This window comes from Anser brachyrhynchus (assembly GCF_964034855.1).
Source record: "Anser brachyrhynchus genome assembly, chromosome: 4".
Taxonomy (NCBI): domain Eukaryota; kingdom Metazoa; phylum Chordata; class Aves; order Anseriformes; family Anatidae; genus Anser; species Anser brachyrhynchus.
In genome coordinates this window covers 9,651,591-9,674,203 of record NC_137698.1, presented here as the reverse complement: position 1 = coordinate 9,674,203, position 22,613 = coordinate 9,651,591, and the positions used below count along the sequence as shown (strand labels likewise).

Sequence of the window (22,613 nt, the reverse complement as noted above, 5' to 3'; positions counted from 1 at the left end):
ACAAGTGCCCTTGCTGGCTCTCTGCAGGCAAGCTAGGAAGGAACTCAGGACGTAGCAGAAGAGAGTGCTAGAGTCCTGTGTACTCAGTGGCTATCTGTACTTTCCGGAGGCTTGGGACCTCTACATCAAAAGGGAAAGGTTTGCTGTCCTGTAGGTGTCAGCATTGTGTGCTTTTAACTGACACCATACTTGGAAAAGTCCATTCATCCAACTAGGAAGGGGTCTCAAAAAAGACATTAGGACATACACAAAAACGGGCGAGTTTCCCACTTATATATGCTTATGTATGCACTTGCTTATATAGATACAGTATAGAAATAGCATAGCTGTAACTTGTATAGTATATAGATTGATGCTTGCTCATTACCTATGTCAACATGTCGTCTTTTGCAGTAGGTAGTTACTGTGCCTATAGTACCAATATAAGAAGTTAGGCCAGTAATATTATATGAAAATATGTGTTACATACTTCTGAAGCAAGAATTGTCATGATATCTTGGTATTGGAACTGGAAGCTTATTTTTTCTACAGTTGTTCTGCCTTAGCAAAACTAGTTCAGGATGCCTGTGGAAGACACAAGCTGTCTCGCTCCTTTCCCTCTTTCTTTTTGTACATATATATTGCAAATCAGTGCTTGGGGGAGAGGGAATAGCAGTGGTCCCAGCATGGCACTTGAGTTCTCAGATCATGAAAAGTGCACTAGACAATGCCTGTAAATGCAGTCCCTTTGAGTTTCAGAACACAGAATAAAAATCTAAAAGAGTAAAAATGAAAATTTGTCCCGCTTGTTGCAGTGAAACCAGGGAGTTATAAAGGACCTGTGAACAATATTGAGTTTAGGGTAGCACAATCACATCACAAAAGATTTACCTTCACTCTGCAAACTCAATATAGGGCAATAACAATCTATTACAAGCAGAGCAATACAACGTCAAAAGAATATTTAAAAGAACTAGACAGAACCTTTAAATCACTCAAATTGTATTACGTCCTCCCAAAGGAAATACCCTGGGGACAATTTCTAGCCGGATTTTTAAGAGGTGGTGTTCATTTACCAAAAGTTATATTTAATGTATATCTTACACATAGCCTGTAATCTTGCTTCTTCTAAAAACCTATGAGGCTGTAAACCAAAGGCACGTGTCCTCAAGGAATGATTAGGGTGGCAAAATGATAACAATTGCAGTGTACGAGCATGTCCATGTGTCCCTGAGGCCAACATTAGTGATTCTGCTGTAAAGCATTTGCTTTTGCATCAGCTGTGGCAGTAGGGCACAGAGTAAGTCAGCGGAATGGGATGAGTGGGATACGTGCCACATGTCTCTGATAGGCTAACTCTAGAAGTGACCAAACCTGCAGGGACTATGAAGAATAGAGGCTCTAACAACATACCAGCTATCTGGGCACAATTCTGGTTGGTCCTCCCTTCTACTCTTGCATTAAGCAAGGATTTCTGAAACAGTTACAATTTGGTAAACTATTGAAAGTGACTGGCACTGATGTTGCATCAAATTTCCCTCTTTTCTAAAACATAACTTCTTAAAACATCCCCCCTTCCCCTTGCTGCATATTATGAGAATTTTATTCGATTTTATTAGAAGATGGAGCCAGGCTCTCTTCAGTGCCAGGACAGGAGGCAGTGGGCGCAAACTAGAACACAAGAGGCTCCTTCTTGTACATCAGGAAAACACGTTACTGTGCAGGTGACTGAGCACAGGCTGCCCAGAGAGGTGGTGGAGTCTCCCTGATGGAGATCTTCTAAAGCTGCCTGGACATGGTCTTGAGCAGCCTGCTCTGCATGGCCCTGCTTGAGCAGGGGGCTGGACCACATTACCTCCAGAGGTCCCCTCCCACCTCAACCATTCTGTAATTTAGCCTGCAAACACACAAAATGTCTAGCAGCCAGGACTATCACTCTATGCACACAGGCTGGATCCCAGCTTTCAATTCAGTGATGAGGAGAAATGAGACAGAGCTCACGGCTATTACGCTACTTTTCCAGATGCTGAAGGAGGGACAAAAGTATGCTTGACTGAAGTATTGGTAAAATAGAAGCCAGTGATGAATAATCTAACCTCTGCATAGACAAATGCCAGGATAACTAGACACCGACACTTTGAAAACGCTTAGGAAAGGAAACCAGATTTGAGAAGGTAAGCACAAGAAAACAACCTTCTTCACCTGTGTCTCACTGGTAGATTTGCTCCAAGGTGTAACAGAGTATGTACAGAGCCATTAGGAGGCAAAATAGGAATTACTGTACGCCCCCATTTCAGGAGAATTGGATTCCAATTAATGGAAGAGGCAGCTTTGGTGGTTAACTAACCTGCCTTCAAATCAAAGGTAATTCAGAGCAGGTCATGGGATTGGGTTAACTGCAGAAAGTCTCTTGCTTAAATCCCCAGGTGATACCTGACACACCCGAGCATTACCTTTTCAGATGGGAGCACAGACGATAAGCTCAGAGTCACACAGTGGTTTCTTTGCATTTGGCCCAAAAACCAAGCTTAAAAATACAAACAGGCTGTACTGCACCGAGGGTGAAATGCTTAAATGTCAGAATAGTATTGTTAAGGCCCTATCTGTATGCATAGCAACTATCGTGTGCGCCGCAGAGAAAAGAGCTTGTTTCGTGAAGGTAAGCGGGAATAAAAGACCCGTATCCTGTTTTACCATTCCCAGGTGGCTTTGAAAAAAATTATTTAGCAATTAAAATGTTATTGACCTCAGTGACATGTGTATCATGTCTCTCAAAACCAACAGTAAATATACAAAATGTTTGTGTAAATACATATATGTGTTTAGCACAAGTACTGGTTAACAGAAGAAACGCTTCTTTAACAGTCGATGGAAAACTTTCTGCCTTTTCAGGAGGATGTGGTTAGAGATTTATTAACTTTTACTTTTTTCACGTTCTTCAAAGGGGCTATTGTAGGACACTGGGCCACATAATCCTGTGCCTATACGCTGACATGTAGGAGAGGGGTGGGGAGCCACCTTATTCCCAGAGCCTGTGAAAGAGCTGGGTACCACTGTAATACATATGTTTGGGTAACATAACAAGTGTTTTCTTTTTGTGTCCTGAGAGTGGCCTGGGCACACCAGGAGAAACAAGCTGGGTCATTTATTCTGACCCAGGCACTCTGGGAAAACTGAGCCAGGGGTGGGGGTGTCTCTGCCTTTTGTGTGGCATTGCTGGCAGAGTAGTGGTAGCCACTGTGAGGTTTATATATATATATAAATATATATATATATATATATGTATATATTAACATGGAAAGTACTAGGCATGTTGTTGCTAAATTAGCTCCTATTTACCTCACCTGAGTAGGCAGATTTAGCAGAGTCACACACTCATTTAAGCCTGAGTATAAGTGATCTGGGAACGCTGTGGTCAATTTTACCATGCCCTGAAGCAGCATGTTTTCCTCTGTGAGCTGGCTGAAGGAGCATCTTTCTTCCTAGCTGGTTGTTTGTACTTTGTGGGATCACATGAAGGTACGAGGAGTTCCAGGAACTGGCACTGAGAAAGCTTGGCATATTTAAAGGAAGGCGTGTTGAGTACTTAAAGGAACATTAGGTGGAAAGGGACACGATGTTCGTGATGGCGTTCATTTAGCCACTGTTGTAGAAGTGGCTACTTCCTTTCCTGAGGGGGAACTAGATAAAAAGGGAGTGTTTGGAAGTGCAGTTCCCTTAAATTTCCTTAAGTGAATGAGTTCGGCCCATATCATGTATTTATGGGAATGGAGTTAGGAATGCATCCATGGTGAAACAGGGAAGAGGACCGGGGAGAGCTTCTCCAGCAGCAAGAAGAGAGCAGGGAATATTCATGAAGAAGTATGTTTAGGGTATTCTGGAGTCTGGCAGTGATTCCTCTGCCAGGGGTCTGGAGCCCCCTGAGAAGGTAACTCAGGAAAGAGATGTGGGAGGAGAGGACAGGAAAGGGAATATCCTCGTGGCTCAGGAAGAGAAGTCTGCTCGAGCATGACTTCGGTCAGGGCTAGGAACAAATTTTCTGGGAGAAATGGCTTTAGGTGAAGGAGGTCTGCTCCTGTCTGTCTCTTCCCTCTTACTACCAGCATACTTGATTTCTGCAGTGTTTAGTAGTGGAAGTTTTCACATCTCCCAGGGAAAGAGCTGAAAATAAAGTGTTTAGCAGCTTACTTTCTGTATGGATGATTAGTCCCTGTGAAATATCCTTTGGATCTTCCCTGCTTGAATGCTTTTATCTTGCCTATTTTTTCATGTGGTTGCTACTTAAAACATATTTTTCATGTGGTTGTTACTTAAAATATATTTTTTGTTTTCCAAGAAGAAACAAGAATGTCTTTGTCCCAGTTTTTCTCCACTTTGTATCATCAAAAATATAGCCTATCATGTGATTGTACTTGCTCTGCAGAACTTCAGCCTCGAGATGCGCTGCTTGCAGGATAGAGATATGTTTTGCCATCAGTCTGTAAGGTCTAAATATAAGCTGCTGCAAGACAAATGTCAATCCAGGGTAACGTTTTCTGCAGCCTTTCTTGTAAATAGGGTGAACGTCTTAGTTATGGAAGCAATCTGAAATTTCATGCAAGCTATATCAGAGGAAAGTTTTAACAGTTCTCTGTAAAACGTCATCATGATCCAGAGCACCGTTTGGACTCGGGTAATGATGTTCAGATTGTATGAGGCCTACTACACGGAGAGCTTTGCTAAATCCTTGGAAAACTATTGCCAGGGAAGGCATTCCTAACTGCGAGGGAGCCTGGCAGGATCCAGGTCGATGATAACGTGTCTGTGCAGTGGATATGGTCAGACTTGCATCTTTTCTTTAATACCAGGTGTGATTGTGGGAGCAGGGCGGCAAATTCAGATCTGCATAAAACTGGAAATAGAACCCGTCAGTCTCTATTTGTTTTCTAAGAATGAAGTTAGTAAACTGTGCTGCAAAAGCAAGATGCAATCCTTCTGTATCTTACTCCTGGAGTATTGTCACTGTGGACTCTGCTGCGATAGGTCGAATGAGAGAGAAGCAAAATGACAAGTTGTCTGCTTTCTTCTGAATTGAGGGTGACGATGGGTATGGGGTAATGATGAGGATGTATCAGTCCCGCAGAAGAAGCTGGTACCAAGTGATTTATCTACAAATTGTCGTAGGATGCTCCCAGGCTGCTGAGAGATTGAGAAAGAGAAGGGAAAGGGGTATGACTTCAATGGCCGGACAGGAAGGATTGGTCAGAAGAGAAGCATCTACCTTTCTACTTGTTCATCCAAATCTCCGTCCATAGCTTCTGTCTTCAGTAACTCTGAAGCCCAGATTTTTTTTGTCCCCTACAAACTGAAATCTCATGAAGTCAAGAGATTCAACTGCAGGTAGACTATCAAAAGTCAGAGCATTTCTTCTGTGACCTAAACACACCAACATTAACCAAGTTCCTGCAGACTGGGGCTGTTGGCAGGAGCTGCCTTCCCCTGGAAAATAAAAGGTGTGTTAACAAAAAACCTCCAGCCCCCAAGAGAGCAGTAGGTGGGTAGGAGTTCCCCATCTATAAATTCTTATAGAGCTTTCGTTTTCACTTCTGTGATGCTAATAGTTTGCCTCTCTAATTTCTCAGCTAATTAGCTTATCTTTCCCCTGCAGGTTGGGGGAATGAAAACATAGCTCCTGCTGGAGCTCTCTGATGTCCAGGCAGACATCTTGAGAACACAGATCGAACTGATAGCAGGCTATTTTATAGGGCCTTAAAAGCCACTAAGAAACTAGCAAGGCCCATTAAACTTTCTGTCATGCATATGATGAGAAAAATATACCAGCATAAAATCCTCTTTATTGTCTGACTGTGACAGCAGCAGCTATTGTGCCGGGAAGCTTTTTGGACGGCAGCTCCACCTCAGCGTTTCTGCTCTGCTGCCTGGTGGAGTTTGGGTGAAGGGTACCCAAACAGAGGGGGCTTTGTGATAGGCTCCCAGTGACCCAGAAGGAGTATAACACACAGCACGGTGGTTTGACAAGGAGGAAAAGCTCAATAAAAGTGGAGTGACCTCCTTCAGTTTCCCGTTACAGGCCTCAATGTTTGCTTCCCCGCACAAAGATTGGTTCGGAGAGCTGGTTGCACGCTTTATTCGAGGCTCTTTTCATTGCAGGCTGGGTTTAGCTGGCTTTTCTTAGGGGTGTTTCTCTTCTCCACTATCCTCGTTGATACTTTTGAGCAGACAGGAAAAAATAATGCACTTTTACAGGGGTCCATATTCACTTTGAACAACAAATATTTTGCATCTACTGAGCTAGAAATTCAGTGTGAATTGTAAAAGATTTTCCATACATTTTACCTAAAGTTCTACTTTATGGTCTAAGCAATCTACAATGAAAGCAAGAAAACTATTTTTTTTTTTGTCTTCAACTTTTTGCTAAATAATTACTTGTCCTTTTAACAAAACCCACTTCGTATTGTGTTGTATACTATGTTGTAGAAGAGCTGGAAGAGCTTTTAAAACATTTCACAATCAGACTGTAAGACTAGATCATACAGATCTTTGCACAGAGCTCCCTGTAAAATGGACTGAGGTCCCTTGTGATCAGCAAAATGCATGCTGGGTCCAGTTGATGCTGCCTGGAGAAATTAAGCAGTCAGCATGGGATTACCTGCACCAAGTTGCACTAGAGCACTGAGCTGGCCTGTTCCCTTCTGCTCAAATGGAGAGCATCCTCATGGAGCACAAATGATCAGAATTAACATTCTTGTGATTTTTTTTTCCAGTAACATTTTTTTTAATTTTACTTTGGTTTGGGCTTGTGTTAGGAAGTCCCCAGAAAGCAGTTTGGTTGGTGAATATGGGTTGATTTTTGACCGAGTAAGCCTTTTTTCTGGAAGAACTTTTCCATCTTATCCCTTCCCTCCACAAGACAGACTTCTGTCAGAGAGTATTTTAGTTTCTTTCCAGTGAAGGAGCATCGTGTTTCTGTGAATGCATGTGTTACAACTTCTGGGCATGACCTTTGTCATATGGAAACTGTATAGCTATTTCTGCTCACCCAGGATGGACCCTGACTTTTCCTTGGAGTCCTAGTTGAGCTTCTGTCCCTAGAGCACTCTAGCCAAGTGCTTGGGGATGCTAGACATGACGTGTACAGTCCTAACAGCATGCGCGGAAGGGGCTTGATGGCACAGCCAGTGACTGAGAGCTGCTTCTTAGGCTTAATTGCTGTATTTTCTGGACGGGCTTGCATTCAGTTGCACAGCTTCTCCTGGCACCTCTCTGCTTGTCTTTGCACTGTTGTGGCAGAGGAGACTTGCTTGAAGCCCCCATGCAGAGATATTTTGCTTTATGCCAGGTGCCGACCAAAGATCATAGCTGACAGGTTATATGCTTTTCCCTAAGGAACTTAAGACATTATCTTGGCACTACTCAGAGATCTTACTAGCCTGGTAATACTGGGCCTCTGTAGTTCTGAATGTAGCCATGCAATCTACTGATGCCAGACGCTTCCACAGTGTCTCGGAAATACAGTTTAATGTGGTTTTTATTCAGTGGCACTAAGAGTGTCTCCCTATTAAGACCATGCTCTGCCGTTAATAAGGGTGTTCACTGCTTGCTTACATATTTGGGGAAAATGAGTTATGTCTTTTGGAAGTTGTTTTTTAATTACCTCTCCAGGATTTTAACACAGATTTTTGGTGGTTGATATGGAGTGTCAATTCATTACAGACTAGTGGTGGTGTTTTGTTTGTTTGTTTTTTTTTTTGATCAAATTTTGTAATAGAGTAAGTGCACATTTCTGACTTCCTCTGACCTAAAAACTTACTGAAATTTGTGAAATTTTGTTCAAAGAACACTTTAAAGAAGAAAAGATCCTATTTAACGTATTCAACCAGTCATCAGAGGCCAATTCATAATAATACTCTTCAAAGGTATCTCTGAAAGATACTATTTTTTCAGTTAACTGCCAGCTCTCCTTACTCTCAGACCAAAGCAAAGAATGCCACCAACCTTTTACTTGTTGTTTGGTACTATAGCTTTTATCTGGGAATGCTAGATCTGTGCCTTACCCCCCTTCCCCTAAAACAAAACAAAACCAAATAAACATCAAAATAAGAACAAAGGAACAGCACACAGATTTCTAGATTCGAGGCTGAATTCATAAAGCTGGCTGCTCGCTGGTCAGCAAGTGTGTCTGTGGTACAAATGAGGCCGTGTGCATCTTTTGTAGTCTCTGCTCCGCCGTCCTGCTGCATTTGCGAGGGCAGGCAGAACGGGAAATCCAGGCAGGCTGAGCGACCAGTCCTGGCTGAAAGCAGCCACTGCCTTTAAATTCACTGTTTTCTTTTGAGAGTGTGCACAGGATGATTGAAGTGGTATTTTTCTCACTTAAGCAAAGATGAATCTGGTAAGGGATAAAGTCTGCTTATACTGGAAGCAGAACTGCTCTCACTTGGGTGATCAATCACAGTCACTGAAATTAATCCACAGACAAATGCTGAATTTCAGCTTCCAACTATCCACTGGCTAGGATCTCAGATTTTAACATTCATCTCTTAATTCTAGACCTAAAACTTGTATTTGAAAGCATTCAGGTTACCTCTTAGACCATTCCTAATGTTTCAAAAGGCTCACTCAGATATTTCCACACACACCCTGTCTCCAGCAACAATCTGCTGTACTCCAAAGTCTGACCAGTCCTCAGCATGAATTTCAAAGTCATAAAACACATAAACAGTCAAGGCAGAAGGTGATCTCACTATCCAAAGATACTGACTTGTATACGAGTAGCTCTCAGTAAATAGTTTTGATCGGACAGGAGTATGACTCTTAGAACATTTTAAATTTGGCTTTATTTTAATTTACATTGCTTATTTATGGTGGTCTATTTTTTTTTTTAATTTTTATTTTTTAAACACCCTGAAACTTTCCTTATGATCTGAAAGCAAACTTTTCCTGTTGATTCGGGCTGCGGGCAGAAAGCTCTGTCTGAGGGTGAGAATTAATGCCGAGCGTCCTGTCCCCCGCCAGGCTGTGCTTGCTCCCTCCGCCGTTCCTGCAACCTCTCCCATGCTGCTAAGGTCCATGTCAGACAGAGCCCCCTGTCATGTTCCCCTTTCACTCGCTGCTTTCTTCTGAGAGCTGTCACCACCCCCTGGAAGCACATCCTCAGTGTAGACACAAGGCTCCTACCAGCCCCGGCGGCAGGCTGGGGATGTGAAAGTAAAATTTATGTCTAGTGGAACTCGGTTTGCATTGGACGTTTTCAAATTTCGGCTTACTGCAAGGGAGGCTGTGCTGAATATGGAAAATAAGCCTTGCTGAGGGTAAGGATAAAAACTGCTAGCAGTCTTTCCTCACCTTGCTGAGATTTCAGTTCGCTCTGAGACATTTAAGTCTTTGCAAGACGCTTTCTTGAATGCTGAGAGGCACAATTGTCACCTGCAGCTTAATGTTAATTGCTTTCCCTCAGTCTGTTAGCAATGACAAACATGTTAATATATTCCTTTTATCGTATTAAAAGGAATTTGAGGTGTAATAAGTCAAGCACATGAAAACTAGGAGGTGCTGGAGGGAGATGACGTGTATTTGGCTTTTTGTCCCTTGGTACATGCTCACTACTTCTGTCTTTAATTCCGTCACTGTGTGCTATTTAGTTTCACAAGCAGCTGACAGGGTGGATAGCAAATAAATGAATAAACAGGGTTTGCACATTCAATGAGTGAGAAATGTTCAGGAAAAGAAAAGATGGTCTAGTCATTAGGGTGGTGCCAGCAGCTTGCTGTTGCAGAAGTAAATAGCTACAAGTTTCCTCCATGCTCTTTTTCTTACCCCCCCTCTCTGTCATCCCTATTTCCCCATTTACCTGTTACCTGTTGTTTAGCAGGCTCTGCTGAGTTGTAAGAACAAGCTTATTTAATATGGTAACAATAATAATAAATACCATAAATAAATACCACAATAAAAAGGTACACTGAGGCTGAAGAGCTGTATCTTTCCCACAGCAGTACAATAAAGAAGCCTTTGCTGTTGCTACCACTGGCCACTGTCAAAAAAAAAAAAAAAGGCTCAAAAAAAAAAGCTAAATTATGGCCTTATCACTAAAATGTCAAGAGAAATAGAATTGGTGTTGGTGGCAGGGTGCTAACAGTGGAAGCGATAGGGAAAAAGTGGGACGGGAAAGCATTGTTTAATTTTTTTTTCTTTTTCACTCTTCAAAATTATTTTAATTGGCAATAAATTAATTAATCTTGCCCAAGTCAAGTCTGTGTTGCCCACAACTGCAATTGGTAAGTGATCTCCCTGTGCTTCCCTCCACCTGCAAGCTTTTTTTGTCTTCCTTCCTCCCCCTGTCCTGTTGAGGAGGGGAAGATGGAAAGCGGCTGGGTGGGGGTCTGGCAGCTGCCCAAGGTCAACCTGCCACAGTCGTGTACAGATTTGGAAGTCATGGGTGAAATTTTATTCACTTCATCTATTCACTGTGTATTAGTCGTGATGAAGGTTCTTGCAAGTTACAGCAGTACAAAAAAAGGAAAGAAAAAGAAACCCAAAGTCCAGCTACCCACAGGCGCAAAGATAGCACGGAAAGCTCCCTATGTTAAGAAACAGAGCAATTTAGTTCTGTTAGATCTTTTTCCTAACCTTGACCAACTGCACAGCTTTCTCCTTCCTGCTTTTTTCCCTGAACTTTCCCCCCAAGAGTGTAGTGGCCTTATTTTTGTTTTGTTTCGAGACCAAACAACATCTTCATGTGACTGTCATTGGAGGCTATTTAAATTCAGGCCTCGCCGTGTGCTGTCGATTCAGGAGTGCTGCCAGTCAAATTGGAAGAACCCTGTGTGAATGTTTCTCAACATTATTAGAGTAATTCACATTTGGACCCTTTCCCTGCCCACACCTCTCTCTGCCCTAAATCTCAATTTCCTTGCCAAGTCGTGTAATCCTCTGATCTTTTTCCCAGCTACATTTCCGGACTGCAGACAGACAGCAGTATAGCAGTTGTACCATGAGCCTGCACCACTGCTTCTCACCCGTCATGTCACAGCTGAGTTCAGCCAAGATATAGACCAAGAGCAGAAGCCTTTTGATTTCCAGAGCAAGGGAGCTTGTGGCATGCTTGGATCCTCTTGGTTAGCATTCCCTTTCCTCACAGTGCCTTCAGGCGTCAACCTTCTCGGCGAGATTCAAGTCAGTTCTTCCAGACACTTGTATGTGAGGTGAGCTCTGAGATTCTGAGGTTTTATTGCAGTCTGGATGGGAGGTGACTTCATCAGTATGTTGGTGCATTTCTGCTCCTGAACGAGGTGTGCAGCTGTTGTAATTTCTCAGTGTGTCAATAAGAAAGGCTGTGCAGCACATGTAAAGGATTCACACTTGTCCACTACGGTTTAAGGAAAATTGCTTCATATGACAGGTTAAGTCCAATTTTATTCAAATATAACAAATCGTCCTACAGATAAAAATGGACTAATTCTATGAACTTATTTATCTTTTTTTAGCAATGCGTAGATCTTTTTTCCTAATTTCAGACTGGGACAGATTGGGTCCTATGAATCTACAGTTAGGGATGCTTTTGAAATGCAAATAGCAATGTCTTTCCTAAGCATGCCTTCTCCTGGGTTAATTAATTAATAATAGGATCTGTTTTAATAGGCAAAAAATATTACAAGTTTCAGCCTAGTTAGTGAGTTGAGTTTAACGCTGGTGAAAAATATAGGGTTTACCTTGTCTTGCTGACGTATGTGACAATTGCTATCTGTGCTTTTGTAGCTATGCTCACTATACCCTCCTGAATTTTCTTTCTTTCTTCTTGAGAAAACCAAGCTTTAATACACACACACCTGGCTGACATCTCACTGTAGTCTATACATCTAAGTTAAGTCTTCAGAAAACTGTCCTACAAAGTTCTTCCTGCCACTTTTGATTATTCACAGGTCTCTTTGGAATATGGAAGTACTCACACCCACATCCAGGTACTACCAAAATGCATCTTTTCTAATGCAATTAATAGTAGATGGTGTAAAATATCTTTTTGAATCTGAGCCTTATCTCTGTTCTAAGAATTTACTATGCTAAGGATCACTTTCATGTACTAAGGTAAAAAAAAAAAAAAGCCTCGATTTTTGTGAGGACTACCAATTTCTTTGAGAACTATTTCCTCTGCCCCTAGACAGCAATGGTAGTAGTCACACAGGCACCTCAATACATTTGACCAATGCAAATCAGATCCAAATCATCCTGTTAATAATGGGGAGTGTTACTGGACCTTATTAGCACCATGCTAAAAGGATAATCTGGAGAATATGTCATGTTCAGGTCCATGTTCCATCTTATTCTGCAGATTTATTTGGCTAGCCAAAATCTACAATTAAATTTCACTTAGGGAAAAAAAAAAGTAGTAAATGTTCTCAGTGAAAGCAGGGACGAGCTCTAACTTTATCATGAATATCTGATGCTTAGAAGTGCTTTCACGCTAACATTGAAGGTGATAGCCGTAAACTACAGCTGTATCTAATGCACATTGCACATAAATGTTGAACACCCCCCACCACCACCATTTTATAACTTGGCAATTCTGCTTTACCTGAAAATTAATCATTTTAATATGTCATTAAATACATTTGCTTCAAATCGAGGATACCAATTGTACAGAGGTTTAAAGACATCAGTTGTTTTTATTACCTGGCTGCTAAACATTATTAAGTGAAATATTGGAAATAAGGTTGCAAATTTAAGACTGCAAATTAAATACCATTAAGGGAGCAATGATACCAAATCACCATTCACAGAGCTAAATCAGTTTTCAATGTCCACATACAGGGTAACTCTGGAGTATTTTTATAAATAGTTTATGAAAATCATGTTGGGAAAGTCAGTAAGCTTTGGAAAGCCAAGAACTGTTCTCCCAAACGTGACAATCCATCCGGGAAATAGAAGCACTTTGTTCTATCAGCTGGAAAATTCATGGCACATATGGCCAAACACAATTTCATTGGAACTTGAGATCATGATCATACTGAATGTGTATCCAGTTATGTATATCTGAACATTTTTTTCCCTATCTTAGTAACCAGTTGTCTTTAGCTGAGGGAACAAATGTGTGCCATGAAGCCACTTCTGCATGTAATGCCTTATGATTTTTGTTGAAAAATTAACAGATTTGATAGATAGCCATCTTAGTAACAGACTTCATGGCACAGCCAGCCTATGGTCTACCTCAGATTTCCCCAACTATTTGTTTAACTTGTGGAGCCTAATTCAGCTGTGGAAGTCATATCTCATTGTGGTTTGAAAAGTAGTCACAGAAACGTGACCAAAGAGTTTAAACATTGAACAATATACGTATATATTATATATAATAACAAGAAGTTCTTGGTTTTCAAGCTACATATTTGGTTTAAGAGTTAAAAGTTATTTCTTCTGTTATTAAATGAGAAGTTTTCAGACACACAACAGTCTAAAACTGCCCACAGCAGGAGGCTACATGAGTGGGAGGTCAGTTCTTATCAATATGAAGTTATTTCAAGGCAGCTAAGAGTCCAGTGTCCCATCCTGGTCCAGCTTAGAGGTGACTCTAGATAGAGGCAGATTTTCTGCTGTTGAGCAGATTCTTATTTTCTGTTACTTCCACAAAAACCCAGTCATTCTGTTAGCTTTAGTAGAATTGTCCAAGCATGCACCGTAGCACAGAACTGACTTCTCTCTTTGAGTCTCGCGTTCCAGGTTGAGGGTTTCCATACAATTTTGCAGAAATCAGCTCTCATTGGGTTCTTCTGAATAGCTTGAGGAGGAAACTTTTTTCACCACCGTGCTAAAGCATAAAAGTGTTTTAAGTAACAGAAGACTTTTTTTTTTTTTAATCCACCATTCCATATACAAACACTGTTTAAGCACCAGCATCAATACAACTGTTGATGTTGTTTTTGGTTTTACTAATTATCCAGGCTCATGATGTTACACTCTTGATGCAATTTTAAATCCATCGGTTTCCTCCCATAGGATCTCAGCAAAGGCATGCTTAGGAAATACCTATCCATCATTATTTTTCAGGCTGTTAAGAAAACAATACTTTTTTTTTTTTCTCCAAGGTTCCCAATGAAATAATTTGCTTCATGTTCATCTCTTGAATTGCAGTTAATTGTGCCAAATCAGATGCTTCTAACATCTTCACTTTTTGTGGGATGATAGTCTTTTTAAATGTGACTTTTTCTAACTTGGAACAGGAAACTATATTGAAATAAAATTAAGTGGCTTTTGAGGCAACACTGAATCCTCTTTCACTTTAGGGTATTTCTAGGTTCAGAGTATTTCTTAACCTTCTTATCCTTACTCCCTATTCCTCTTTTAAGACCATATCACAACATTTCTAAATTTTTCCCTAAGCCTTTTTGTTTATAAGCAATTTTTAAGACGAGTAACTTTTTCAATGCATAGATCCATGTGATATTCTAGTTTTGGTATTTGTCCTAATATAGAGTAGGGAAGATTTACATGTAGCTGATTCATTCGGACTATCCAGTCCTGAAGATTGGATGTCTCCTATTCAGAAGGATTTGAATAGCATTTTCCTGTTTCACACTTGTTTATCATTATTTGGAACCAGTTATTGGTACTATGGCTGCTGATAGTGAGCACCCTAGGCTGTATCTTGGGTGGTAGGTATTTCCAGTGTTAAGCACTAATAAGAATGCCATCTGCCTGTCCTTCAGGAGAGGTGAGGTTCATTTTATTTCTGGCAACTTTGGCTGCTTTATTCCTATCTGAAAGCCTGGGGCCTGTTGGAGTTGTCTGAGCCAGTGTAATTCACTGATCCTGCAACCCCCTCAGCACCTTCCTTGTGCTCATGTGCTGCTCCGTGGCTTGAAGGTGCAAAGAGCTACGTGTGAGGAGGTACAGGTTGTTCAGCAAAAACAGCCTATTCACCAACACTGTCTGGCTCCAGCATGTGTCCTGCTGGTACCATCATCCAGCTTAATCAACTACTGCTTTGAGTATCTTTTACGTGATACAGGTGCCCCCATTTCTGCAGTTTCTTGGCTTTTAGCAGGCAGTAAGTGAGCTTGTTGTTTCATCTTCGTGTGTCATAATAAATCTAAGGTCTGATGAGGACCAATGGAGGGATTCTTTCAGTAAGCTATTGGCAAAGTCTTCAACCACAGCAGTGCAAGTCTTGGTACAAACACTGTGCAAAGCATCAAGTATTCAGGCAAAAATACCACTGAGCACAAATATTGACCAACCTGATAGCCTAACTCATAAGGAATAAGAAGAGGGATTACCCTCTGATAAAGCTGACATACTTTTGCTGCTCTTGATAAGCACTCTTCTAGCACTCTACTCGTAAAGAAGCTGGATTAGTAGATGGCCATCAAAAAAACAAAGCTTATGTAATAAGTAATAAAGTAATATCCCTTCATAATTGGGAGTGGAATGCAGAAAGGAAGATAAAGGAGGGTGAGGAAATCCTGTTCTTTAGATGTAGGTCCAAGGAGTGGCTTCTGCATGAGAAATGACTGAGCAGGTTTGGACTCTTGCAATAGAAGAGACTTAGGGTGAGAATAGTAGAGATGAACAAAATAAGGAGAAACATGGTAATAATGCATAGGGATGGGCTGTTCATTCTTCCATCTGTACGCAAAATCTAGGGCTGCTGGATGATGTGATGAGGAAGTATGGTCAAAACAAAGACAAGAGGGTTTCTGCACTCCAACATATAGTACCTGCATGGAACTCCTTGCCAAAGGGTGCTGAGGATTTAAAAAGCTTATATGGGCTCAGAGGAAGAATGGACAAATATTTGAAGGGCAGATCCATGGAGGATTAGTAAATAATCTTAGATTAGTAAATAATTTGTTTTGACCACAAGGGAAGGGACTTCTTCCTGTCTTTAGGCTGGCTGAAGCAAGATTTCTATCCCACCCATTAAGTTCCACTGAAGGATGAAGGCTACTTTGCATACCCTTCAGGGACACCAGCTCCAAAGAGAAAGCTTATTTTCATCATATAGACTTACCTAATGTAGTACATATATTAGCACATATAAAATGTTTTAGTACAGATTACTGCAACATAATCTATAGGCAAATATTTTACTTATGTGAAATGCCCTAAAAGAGGGAACAATTTTGTCACCGAGATCAATTTCCAAGAGACATGTAATGTTGAGTCTCAAAAATTGCCTCCTTCATAAAAGGCAAAGCTGACAGATGCAGGTTTTGTGGCTTTAAATTAAAAAACCTTGTAAAGATATATATATATATATATATATATATATTATAAATAAAAGAGAATGCAATGCCCTAAAATCAAAGCAAATAAAAATTCAATGGGCCTTCATATACTGGTGTTTGTACTCAGAAAGCAAGATTTAATAAAATTCTTTAATTTTATGGCAGAAGACATGTCAAGTGCAGTTTACATTTCTCAGCCAATAATCATATTTTCTTGCAAGTGGCTGATACATTTATTTTTTAGAGACAGACACAACAAATAATAAGGGTTTTTATTTGAGAGGAGAAACAAGCATTTTTATCAAGATGAAAGGGGTATAATAAATTTATGAGACCTCACATACAGCTATAATATAATAAATTAGGAGGATTAATGGAATTGTGGGCTACAGTAACCCTCACTAGTAGAATGCCTATTTTATGGAGCTTGATAATATAGTTTATCATTGACTCCATGGGAATTCCCACAATATATTAGCTGTGGTGTAACAATAAAGCACACACAGTAAGAGGCATGTCTCTTTTGACACACATTCTCTTCCCACACTTATTTTACCAGGGAAACAACTCCGGTGCAGTTTAATTAAACTGCACCGCAATGAATTAGTCCAGGTCTTAGCCCCCTGACAGTGAGGAGCCTGGCATTACCCCAGGGGGCTGTCCCCCTGTGACACCAGAGACTGCAGAAAACCTGGGAAAAAAAGTGTAGGGTCTCCCAAGTGACACTGTCACTGTGCAAGGCCTTAGCTGTCAATCACAGGATCTGAAAAAAGCTCAGACCCCTCTGCATTCAACTTTATCTGCCTACATTTGTTCACTTTGATCTAACCTTTAGGAGGAGATCAGAAAGTGATGTGGAGAGGCATTTAGAAGACCTCCCCATTTATGAAGAAGGCGGACTTCAGTGGCAGAAAAAAAAACTCATGTCAGTGGACATTCAGCTGACAAGACGTTTGTTTTTCTGCATGATTTTTAAAGTTTTCAGGAATAGGAATGAATCCAAATTGGGTTGCTGGAGAAAGGAATTTTCTGCAAGAGGAGGTGGCACATGTGAGTATTGAAATTTGAGTCCAAGAGGAAATGCTTGGATTACAGGAGCAGGGAGGAATTACAGCCCCACTGTGGGACTCTGGTGTCACACAGCCCATAGGACTTCCTGAATCCATCCACGTTTCTTTGAAGCAGAAGGTACCTTTCTAGAAAAACAGTAATTCCCTCGGTATTTAGACATTGCCAGGATCAGAAGAGCCATTGCAATCTTTGGGAACCGTTGAGTGGTTAACTACTATCCATTTTTAAAAAGGGACATCTAATTTTGTGGATGAGATTTATCAAAGGTACGCTTGTGATATTACACCATTGGGTGGTGTAATGACTTCTGTTAAATCAACGGAGGAGTAATCTGTTACCAAATTTCTGTTTCTGTCCCGAAGGTACTCAAAGAGCATCATCAAGTCACCTTAGCTGGAGCACACTGAGGTCTTCCGTCTCCCAACAAGTTATATTTCCCACCCCTTTAACTGATGCTTCGTATCTCATATCTATCACAAGTTTATCTAAGCAATCATAAGGTGATATACTCTTCAAAGAAAAGAAATTGATAATGATTTTTAAAATAAAAAATTGAATTGTATAATTCTCGTGATCTTGGAGAGGAGTTTAATACAGACAACAGTATTTCCCTGGAGACAAATATTGAAAGAGATAGAAAGGTAATTCCCAATAAAACATCAAAATGGTCGTCCATTATTTATAGATAAGCCTGTATGGAACCGTTTATTAATTCATAAGACTATTTAGGGATAGAAAATGAGAATTTAATCTTTTCTAAATGCATTTTCTAGTAAGAGTTCCTTGCCAGACCCAGCCTAACAATTTTTGAACGTACATGCCATGCCACAGAGGAGTTCATTAGACAATGGCAATTAGATCTCTAATCATTGGGCACTGCTGGAATTACTGCACTCCGTTTAAATGCCAGACATGGCACCTTAGTGATTGGTTCATCCTGTCGCCACATTTCCATCGGCTACCGAGTCTGAGAAATGGCAGTCACATTAGATGTCATGTAAAGCATCTGACCTTGCTCTCCCAGCACTTGATCTTTGCACTTCAGGCCTACATTTATCATCGTCCTGCAGGGACAGAACTCAGGTGGTTCAGATTCACCACTGGTTTTCATGTTATAAAGGGATTACAACAGTCCCTTAACTTTATCCTTCTATAGCAGGAGAGAAGGAAATAAAATTTTGCTGCCAGGTGAATTTACTCAGTGGAAGGAGAGAGGAGTAGGTTCCTGTGGGTGAAAAGACTAGGAAGAAGTGTTTACTCTCAGAGGACATAGTCTTCAACTCACCCAAATTCCCTGTGCTTATAACTGTTTTGCTGGTGGAGTTGAAGGCTTTTATTAGTCAGATTTTGCTGCTTTGTTCCTTTTATGACACACGGAATGCAGAGGCCAGAGATTTTCAAGTGGAATAAACACATCAGGTAACAGTGGTCATACCTGCAAAAAACAGTGGTCCTCTCAGCTTCTACAAAAAATGGAAAAGCCCCTCTGTAACGAGCAGAGGTACCTGCAGCAAAATCTTTCCATTGCCTCTCTCTGAATGTTGAAAATAGCTGCTGCGACTGCAGCTCTCTGTTAGGGGCATGAGGCTTCAAAGGTCACCAGCTAGGTCCCTGTGAAGAACTTGGCCCAGTGTGCCGTTTGCCAAAGGGATCCAGAATACAACTCTTTTTCCATGCTAAAGTCCTGTGAGGAAGCTGGTAATGGTTTTCACAGACTGGTGTTTCAATCTGCAGGATCCTCCGTGTAGCAGAGATGGGTTAATGCAAACCTTGGGTCTGAAAGTCACGGTTAATCCCAATCTCTGTGGATAAACTGGCTGGCTATCTAAAATGGTGGGGAAAGTTGGCACCTAACTGCCAACTGTAAGTTGGGGGCACATCTGTTTTAACATACAAATGAATAAATCTGCAGCTGAAATAGCTTTTAAAAATAAGGTCTACAAAACTGGTTTGATTTCACTGTAGGCATGGTATTCTTTTCTGAGGAAACAAACGTGAGGGCTTTACCTGTGATTCTCTCTCATCAGTGCTACTCACAAGCCTCATATTTTGGATGCAGGCAAGGGAAGTGGCATTGATGGGCATCATCTTGTCCGACTATCCACTGTTATGTTAATGTTTTCATGAACACTTTTTTTATTCCATCCATTAACCTAGTTTTGCCTCAATAGCTAAGCAGTATTTGCTGTAATTATGGGAAAATATAGAGAAGAGACTTTCTCTTCAGTAAAATTCAGTAAAATCTCTACTGAGATTTACTATAGCACACCAACTGCTCATAGTTTTGTTTCCAACATTTGTTTTAACAGTTCCTTCTTTCTTTTTTTTTTAATACTTACTGATCAATAAAATTATTATTTATCAATCACAGGTAGGGTTTACTGGGAAATCGTACGTTAAGAAGTTGTTACTGTTTTTCACTTAATTTTGATGGGAGAGATACGAGACTTTTCCCACTGAATTCACTCCTTTCACCCTCCTAACCTGGAATGCAAAAGTGACAATCTTTTAGGCCATGTCTGGGATCTTTCCTAGCTTTGTTCTTCGAAACTGACACTGTAAGGTTAGGTATGAAAATAAAAAAGTACCAGTCTTCAGAACAACTAAGAAACTCAGAATTTCCATGAAAAGTTAAAAACTGTTTTGCTGAGATAAGTGTCATATTTCTGACATTGTGCAAATTCTAACTAAACAAAATTGGTTAAATTATTAGAATGTAGTGAGTATGATTTCAGGGACTATATGGCAGTGAATTATTTAATTATTAGAACTTTCGTTCTGATTGTAGTTTTTAAATGTTGTATGTATTTCTGGTGTGGTCAGAACTGTTAGACAGAAATTAGTGAATAAGCTTTCATTCCAGTGTGTCACCTTACTGTGGGAATACACATACATTTTTACTTCTGCGAGAGGCAGGGCAGACTCCATCCAACTATGAAAGAACAAAGGGAATGCTATTTTGTCTTGTGACTCACCACCATAGTTGTCAGCTAAAACCTATCTGCAGGTTCTTTATTACTGCTGTGAAATCAAAAGAAGTGTGAAACTTTTTTCTTATGCTGAACTGAAAAAAAAAATATAACCAGGGGTAAAACAACCCTCGTAGCTACAAAACACACAGATTTGACCTGGGAGGTGTTAAGAGAGATTATATAACGTAAAATTTTTTTTTTTTTACTGCAACATTTCTTGCCACTGTAGGCATGCCTATGGAATAATCGGTTCTGGTGTGAGTTATGCACCCAGTGCCAAAGGTGAGAGAGAGAGTCAAGGTCAATTATCTGACCGTTTTGCCCACAGCAAAGGGGATTTTTGTGATTCAGAGTTCTCATCAAGGGCAGGAACATTATATTCTGCTGGAAATCCTTCACTTTCTTATTTCACTACTGCCCTCCTTTTTTGACTGGATGTAGTTTCTGCCTTGAAAAAAAATTACAAATTTAAGTGATTTGAAACGTGACCACCTGTCTACTAACTACAAATGCATGTTTGACCACGTAGCTTTCATTAATATAATACTGTATTAGCAACTCAAATAGTAAAGTACACCTAGCATTCCACACAAATGGGTCAAACCATCTATCTTTTACGATATAGTTTTCACTATAACGCAACTTCATGCAACCCATAAATTACCATGCAATGAAGCAATATTTGGGACTCTTTCACTGTATTTTGTGTGGGTGAAGTCTTGCTGTATCTGAGAGCACTAAGCAATGACTGAAATTCGTAATTCGTAGTTGATTTTTTTTTTCCTTAATCAGTGCTTTCCTGGATAGCCACTTGTTTAAGAGGATATAGAAAGAAATCTATTCAAACCAAGTTCAATAATTGCACCACTAACATCATTCTTAATATCTGAGTGCTCTGCATAGCTACAACTGAATTTGAAGTCCATGTTGATTCTCGGTACCTGAGCTTGAGACTAAACTTAGTCTCTGTTTGCTAGCTGGGCCTCCTGCCGAGGAGTTTGACATCAAAGAGACAAACTAGCTAAGTCATAATTAGCCCCAAGCTTGTTTGGTGTAAATTGTAAACAATATATCAAGTTGACTAATTGTAATGAGTCTAACTACCAGACACTGAACCTTAGGGATTGGCGCGCCTTGTCGCCACATTAGCTCTTGATGCCGCATCTGAGAGAAGAGTCATGTACAGTCTGTGCGTCAGGAATCCCAGCACTTGAACCCGGCACTGCTCGGGGACATCCATCAATGTCTTCAGCGGACAGGAGTCAGGTGCCCCTGATTCTCCAGGGCTTGTGCAAACAGAGTGGCTCCGCTGCACAATTTCTCACATTAATCTGTGCGATTTGGGGGACTCTTTCAGATGTAGAAAGGTCGAAAGCAAGCAGAAGACTCCTCAAGAAAGTCGCAGGTAATGTGTTACCCTTTTCAGTGATGTAAACTGTCTTCTGAAAGACATTATTTTACTGAGGGAACAACTGAGCCCCTTCTTTCCTATGTTGTTTCATAACGTTCAATCATCCAGAAGCTGACATATCTAATCTACAGAAGGCTCACTAAATATTTATTATTTACCAGGAAGAATTTCCCTGGCATCACACAAAAGCAAACAGTGTTAAGGTGGGTGAGATAGAGTCGGTGCATTTTAGCAAACAACAAAGCTGTCGGACTACTAATTTTGCCTGACTGACGCAGATGCACTGTGCAGCCACATCTGCATATACCGCTGGTGTTCAAAGCTGCAGGTTCAAAGGCTGCGATGGGCACGATAGGAGAAATAACATGCTACTTGTCTGAGTGTGCATGCTCTATCACAGTACCAACACAATATAGGAACAGAGCAAAGATTCTTACCGGAGCAAGTTTTGGTTAGCTCATATTAACTCTGAATATAGGAAATACACACACGTGTAATGTAGGTCATGTGTAGTGACAATACAGGAACAAAGATGAATGACTGAAACCTGTAATTGCAAAACAGCAAGCTTTTAGAAGATAAGAAAAAAGTCCTTGTGTTTTTTGGTGAGCCCTCAGTGAGTTTTAAGCAGTCTAACTCTCTCAGCAAGCTGTTTTATTCTGTTTATCCTTACTAAGACATTTTTCCTCATATTTAAACTGCATTTGATCTTGTAAGTATATGAGGCATGAAAAAGAGAGAAAATATTTTAAGAGCCAAGACTGTACATAAAATTTGGCACTGAACTATGGTGCAAGGAAACAAATTATGAAAACTGTAAAAATCTTCCAAAATTCAAGCAATGTACACACTGAGGCATGAAATGTCTGCAAGAATTAACAAAGGGTTCCTTCATTACTCAGTCACAGCTCTGCCCTCTTGCTTCACTGGAAAGTGAAAATGTTTCTCAGCTGATTTCTGGCTTCT

The 22,613-nt window shown here is 40.5% G+C and overlaps 1 long non-coding RNA gene across 1 annotated transcript in view; it reads left to right on the top strand.

Moving 5' to 3' along the window:
* LOC308193993 overlaps window positions 1-22,613 on the top strand; it is a 72,996-nt gene that overhangs the window by 39,212 nt on the left and 11,171 nt on the right. The window contains exon 2 of the long non-coding RNA XR_013950156.1: window positions 10,925-11,180. This is a non-coding gene — a long non-coding RNA (uncharacterized lncRNA). The remainder of the gene's footprint in view (window positions 1-10,924; window positions 11,181-22,613) is intronic.